The 7091-nt window shown below is 38.3% G+C and overlaps 1 pseudogene; it reads left to right on the forward strand.

The window, feature by feature from the left end:
* The first annotated feature begins 1089 nt into the window (after window positions 1-1089).
* LOC147823317 (THO complex subunit 2 pseudogene) lies at window positions 1090-6125 on the forward strand (annotated as a pseudogene).
* The last annotated feature ends 966 nt before the right edge of the window (window positions 6126-7091 follow it).

Below are 7091 nucleotides of genomic sequence, written 5' to 3' on the forward strand. Positions count from 1 at the left end.
TTTTCCCCATTAAGTTCATTGGTACATTTTTGGTATAAAATACAGTTACATTCATCATTGGGAACTTGTACCTGATCATACTTTCCCTATGTTCATTCAAAGTTTGTTCATTTTAATGCCACCATGTGTTGAGCCACCATTAAATATCAAGTGTCCTGTTAGCAGCATTCAATTCCTTGTGTCACGGAACCTGTACACAACCTTACAAAATACTCATATGTTCGCATAAGACAAGTTAATCAAGGTGCCAATCATGACACAGTAAATAAGTGGCCTGCTCTGCCTAGTTCCAGGGTTTATGCTCAAAAAAATATCAAAAATATTTCTATAATATTAGCAATAAACAACAGGGATTAAAAATTAAAACCAAACAGGACTATTTATAATAGCAGCAAAAGAGAAGTATTTATTATGTATAAATATAAGTTTACAGTATACCAAAAACTGGAAAACTCTGGTTTAAGAAATCAAAGAAGACCCAAATAAACAGAAAGATATAATGTTGTTGAGACAATTCTAATTGACAAACAGCTCAACACAATCTTGAATTTCAGCATAGCCACAAAGATCAATGGAATAGAACAGAGTACAGAAACAGAGCCATGGGAATATTGTCTATAACTGATTTTTTTTTTCAAAAATGTAAAATACAGAAAGGATATCCTTTGTCAACAAACAATGCTGGAACTGTATATTCAGACAAAACAATACATTTTGAGCAATTCTTTACTCCTAATAAAAAATTAAGTCAAATAGATCACTAACCTTTATAAAATTCTAAAATTTCTACAAGAAAACATTAGAGCAAATCTTTGTGACTGAGGTAGAAATTTTTTAATTTTTTTTTTAAAGAAACATGCCAAATTAATATTTGTAAAGTGAACACTACAGGCAGCCAGCGTTTAGTCATTTCGCGAAGGGGCCCACGGGTCTCAGTCACCTCCTTAGTGGCCCGGCCTTGGGCTTCGGCAGGCTAGGGGAGAAAGGGGGAGGGAAATCACAAACCGAACTCGCAGCTCGCGGCATTCCGCGTGGGCGGTGCTCCCCTTTGACCCCTTGCTCGCGTGCTACACATTCGGACCTCTGTTACTAGGGAGGGGAAGGATGGAGGCAGCGACCGTGGCCCTCCCCATTGAGTGGATAAAGAACTGGGAGAAATCCGGGAGAGGTAAATTTTTGCATTTATGCCGGCTTCTCAGTGAAAATAAAAGCCATGATAGTGCAACTTACAGAGATTTACAGCAAGCTTTGTATGAATTGTCATATCATGTCATTAACAGAAATTTAAAGCACGAACAGGCATCAAATGTTCTTAAGGACATTAGTGAATTTCGTGAGCATATGCCCTCCATTCTTGCTGATGTTTTCTGTATATTAGATATTGAGATAAATTGTTTAGAAGACAAAAGCAAGAGAGACTATTTTACACAGTTGGTGTTAGCATGTTTGTATTTAGTTTCAGACAGTTCTAAAGGAATGCCTACATCCAGAAACATTGGAATCATTGGGACTCATTAAACAGTCACAGCAATTCAATCAAAAGTCAGTTAAAATCAAGACAAAACTCTTCTACAAGCAGCAGAAATTCAATTTGTTAAGAGAAGAGAATGAAGGATATGCCAAGCTGATTGCTGAATTGGGGAAAGATTTATCTGGAAATATTACTAGTGATTTAATCTTAGAAAATATAAAATCTTTAATAGGATGCTTTAATCTGGATCCCAATAGAGTTTTGGATGTCATTTTAGAAGTGTTTGAATGCAGGCCAGAACACAATGACTTCTTTATATCTTTATTAGAATCTTACATGAGTATGTGTGAACCGCAAACACTGTGTCATATTCTTGGGTTCAAATTCAAGTTTTACCAGGAACCAAATGGCAAGACTCCATCGTCTTTATAGAGAGTTGCAGCAGTACTTCTGCAATGTAATCTTATTGATTTAGATGATCTTTATGTACATCTTCTTCCAGCTGATAATTGGATTATGGATGAACACAAATGAGAAATTGTGGAAGCTAAGCAAATTGTTAGAAAACTTACAATGGTTTTATTGTCTTCTGAAAAACTTGATGAGCGAGAGAAAGAAAAGGATAAAGAAGAGGAGAAAGTAGAGAAGCCACCTGACAACCAAAAACTTGGTTTGTTGGAAGCTTTGTTAAAGATCGGTGATTGGTAGCATGCACAAAACATTATGGATCAGATGCCTCCATACTATGCAGCTTCACATAAGCTAATAGCTCTTGCTATTTGCAAGCTCATTCACATAACTATTGAGCCTCTCTACGGAAGAGTTGGCATTGCTAAAGGTGCTAAAGGCTCACCTGTTAATGCTTTGCAAAACAAGAGAGCAACAAGGCAAGCAGAGAGCTTTGAAGATTTGAGAAGAGATGCATTCAGTATGTTCTGTTACCTTGGTCCTCACCTTTCTCATGATCCTATTTTATTTGCAAAAGTGGTACGCATAGGCAAGTCATTTATGAAGGAGTCTGATGGAAGCAAACAAGAAGATAAAGAGAAAACAGAAGTCATCCTTAGCTGTTTGCTAAGCATTACTGACCAGGTACTATTTCCATCTCTTTCTTTGATGGACTGCAATGCTTGTATGTCTGAGGAACTATGGGGAATGTTTAAAACATTTCCTTACCAGCATAGATACCATCTGTATGGCCAGTGGAAGAATGAAACTTATAAGAGTCACCCACTTTTAGTAAAAGTTAAAGCTCAAACAATAGACAGAGCCAAATATATCATGAAGAGGCTAACCAAGGAAAATGTGAAACCTTCAGGAAGACAAATTGGGAAGTTGAGTCACAGCAATCCAACCATTTTGTTTGATTATATCCTGTCACAAATAAAGAAGTATAACTTAATAACGCCTGTAGCAGATTAATCGAAATACCTTACTTCATTGAATTATGATGTCTTGGCCTATTGTATCATTGAAGCTTTAGCTAATCCAGAAAAGGAGAGAATGAAGCATGATGACACAACTATCTCCAGCTGGCTTCAGAGTTTGGCTAGTTTCTGTGGTGCAGTTTTTCGTAAATATCCAATTGATCTTGAGGGTCTTCTGCAGTATGTGGCCAATCAACTAAAGGCAGGCAAAGGTTTTGACCTGCTTCTATTGAAAGAAGTGGTGCAAAAAATGGCAGGAATAGAAATTACAGAGGAGATGACAATGGAACAACTAGAGGCTATGACAGGTGGTGAGCAGTTGAAAGCTGAGGGTGGTTATTTTGGCCAGATCAGAAACACTAAAAGATCCTCTCAGAGATTAAAGGATGCACGGTTGGACCATGATCTTGCTCTTCCTCTCTGCTTACTTATGGCTCAGCAGAGGAATGGGATAATCTTTCAGGAAGGTGGAGAGAAACATTTGAAACTTGTGGGAAAGCTCTATGACCAGTGTCATGATACCCTGGTACAGTTTGGTGGGTTTTTAGCATCAAATCTAAGCACAGAAGATTATATAAAGCGAGTGCTTTCCATTGATGTGCTCTGTAATGAGTTTCATACACCCCATGATGCAGCATTTTTTCTGTCTAGGCCAATGTATGCCCACCACATTTTGTCAAAGTATGATGAACTTAAAAAATCAGAAAAGGGAAGTAAACAGCGACATAAAGTTCATAAATACATTACATCATGTGAGATGGTGATGGCTTCAGTCCATGAAGCAGTGGTCTCCTTACATGTTTCCAAAGTCTGGGATGACATCAGCCCTCAATTCTATGCCACATTCTGGTCACTGACAATGTATGACCTTGCAGTTCCACATACCAGCTATGAATGAGAAGTCAATAAACTTGAAGTCCAGATGAAAGCAATTGATGACAATCAGGAAATGCCTCCTAATAAAAAGAAAAAAGAGAAGGAACATTGTACTGCCCTTCAGGACAAGCTTCTTGAAGAAGAAAAGAAACAGATGGAACACGTACAGAGAGTTCTACAAAGACTGAAATTAGAAAAGGACAACTGGCTTTTAGCAAAAACTACCAAAAATGAGACCATCACAAAATTTCTACAGCTGTGTATATTTCCTCGATGTATTTTTTCAGCAATTGATGCTATTTACTGTGCTCGTTTTGTTGAGTTGTTACATCAACAAAAAACTCCACAATTTTTCACACTTCTTTGCTAGGATCGAGTTTTCTCTGATATAATTTACACAGTTGCAAGCTGTACTGAAAATGAAGCTAGCCGATACGGGAGATTTCTTTGCTGTATGTTAGAGACTGTAACCAGGTGGCATAGTGATAGAGCCACATAGGAAAAGGAATGTGGAAACCATCCAGGATTCCTTACTATATTGCGGGCAACTGGATTTGATGGTGGAAATAAAGCTGATCAATTAGATTATGAAAATTTTCGACGTGTTGTACTTAAATGGCATTACAAGCTAACCAAGGCATCAGTTCATTGCCTGAAACAGGCGAATATACTCACATCAGGAATATCTTGATTGTGCTAACAAAAATACTTCCTTGGTATCCAAAAGTTTTGAGTTTGGGTCAGGCTTTGGAAAGAAGAGTGCATAAAATCTGCCAAGAAGAAAAAGAGAAGAGGCCAGATCTATATGCATTGGCTATGGGCTACTCTGGGCAGTTGAAAAGTAGAAAGTCATACATGATACCAGAAAATGAGTTTCATCACAAAGACCCTTCTCCGAGGAATGCTGTTGCCAGTTTACAAAATGGGCCTGGTCGTGGGCCTTCTTCTTCATTATCAACAGGAAGTTCATCTAAATCGTATGAGAGCAGTAATGAGAAGAATGATAAATCAAGGGAGAGATCTCAGTGTGGTGTGAGAGCTGTTAATAAAGCATCTGGTGCCACACCTAAAGGAAATTTAAATAATGGAAATAGTGGCTCTAACAGTAGCAAAGCTGTTAAAGAAAATGACAAAGCAAAAAGGAAAGAGAAAGAAAAAGAGAAAAAAGAAAAGACTCCAGCTACTACTCCAGAGGCCAGGGTACTTGGTAAAGATGGTAAAGAAAAACCAAAGGAAGAGCGGCCAAAGAAAGATGAAAAAGCAAGAGAGACCAAGGAAAGAACACCTAAGTCTGACAAAGAGAAAGAAAAATTCAAGAAAGAAGAAAAAGCTAAAGATGAGAAATTCAAGACTGCTGTCCCCATCGTAGAAGCAAAACCGACTCAAGAAAGGGAAAGAGAGAAAGAGCCGTGGAGAGAAAGAGATAGAGCAAAGGAAATGAAAAGAAAGGAAAATGTTAAAGGAGGAGAAAAAACACGAGTTTCTGGGTCCTTGAAGTCACGTGTTCCCCGATCAGCTGTTGCAGAACCTGAGAGGGAACAAAAACATCGCAAAATTGATACCCACCCTTCTCCATCACGTTCCTCCACAGTAGAGGACAGTCTCATCGAACTCAAGGAGTCTTCAGCAAAGCTCTACATTAATCATACTCCTCCACCACTGTCCAAGAGTAAGGAGAGAGAAATGGACAAGAAAGATTTGGACAAGTCAAGGGAAAGATCCCGAGAAAGAGAGAGAAAAGATGAAAAGGATAGGAAAGAAAGGAAAAGGGATCATTCAAACAATGACCGTGAAGCGCCACCGGACTTAATCAAGAGGAGGAAAGAGGAAAATGGAAGGATGGGGGTTTCAAAACACCAAAGTGAAAGTCCTTGTGAGTCTCCTTATCCAAGTGAGAAAGACAAGGAAAAAAATAAGTCAAAATCTTCAGGCAAAGAAAAAGGCAGTGATTCACTTAAATCCGTGAAGATGGATAAAATCTCCTCTGGTGGCAAAAAGGAGTCCAGGCATGATAAAGAAAAGATAGAAAAGAAAGAGAAATGGTACTGTTCAGGAAAGGAAGAGAAGAAACATCATAAGTCCTCGGACAAGCACAGATATGGGTATGGACAGACCCCTAAGCTGAAGGTCTCCCAGAGGAAGATGCCAAAGCTCCATGCGTCATTCTCAGAATGGTATCTCCCATCATTAGGAGCTTCTGGTGCTGTCCATTTAATGGGAACCTGCTTTAAATCAGAAGGTGAATATACACCACCATCCTCTTGACAAGACATTCCAAAGTCACAGATTTTCGGAACATTACTTTCACCTCCAGGCAGTTTCTAGCAGCAAGGTCCCTGTGCATACAATTTTTACTCAAGATACTCCATGCAGAAACAGCATCTAATGAAAATTTCACTGCGTTTTAGTTCATCCTTCTTTCTCAGGAAGGAGAGGAAATCGCCCCCTGGAACCAGGTCCTTGATGATGTAGTTAGGATGTCTTTGTGTGCGAACTATAAGTTTTACAACATTGGGATAATTATGTTGCTTGAGGATTTTGGCTTCCTGTAAAAATTTTGATTTCGGTTCTGGGGAAAGATCTTTACTTATAGTTTTATTCCTAATATCCCCTTAATTATGTCATCAAAATTTCCCTTGCCCAATAATTCTCCTAATGTGACATCTTGATTATTGAGAATGTATTTCTTATTCTAGTTATGGTCAAACAGATATTGTGATGTTCTTTATTCAGAACATCACTTTTTTTCAATTTCAAAAATTGAGATAAATTCACTTTTAAAGTGTATAATTCAGTGGTTTTAGTATAATTCACTGTGCTGAGTAGCCATCACCACTGTCTAATTTCAGAATTTCTTTCATGTATTTGACAATAACTGTGTGTAGTGAAGGTTTTCCCACATTGCTTACGTATATAAGGTTTATCCCAAGTGTGATTTCTTTCATGTCTTTGACAATGACTGTGTCTCCTGAAGGTTTTCCTGCATTGTTTACTTATATAGGGTTTCTCCCCAGTGTGAGTTCTTTCATGTTCTTGACAACTAGTGTGTGTACTAAAAGCTTTCTCACATTGCTTACATACATATTTATTCCCCCCACTGTGATTTCTTTCATGGATTTGAACATCACTGGGTTTGGTGGAGGCTTTCACATTTTTTCTTTCATACAATGGTCTTCTCTCCAGGGTGAGTTCTTTCACTAAAATCAGAGTGGGTTTTCCCACACTGCTCATATTGATAGGGTTTTTCTCCCGCAGTAGTCCTTGCATGATTCTGAAAGAACTGGAAATCACCGCAAGTTCTTCCATCTTCATTACAT

The sequence above is a fragment of the Heterocephalus glaber genome, unplaced genomic scaffold, assembly GCF_053883595.1.
Source record: "Heterocephalus glaber isolate CG9 unplaced genomic scaffold, H.glaber_assembly_v1.0 deba00001593, whole genome shotgun sequence".
Lineage (NCBI taxonomy): Eukaryota > Metazoa > Chordata > Mammalia > Rodentia > Bathyergidae > Heterocephalus > Heterocephalus glaber.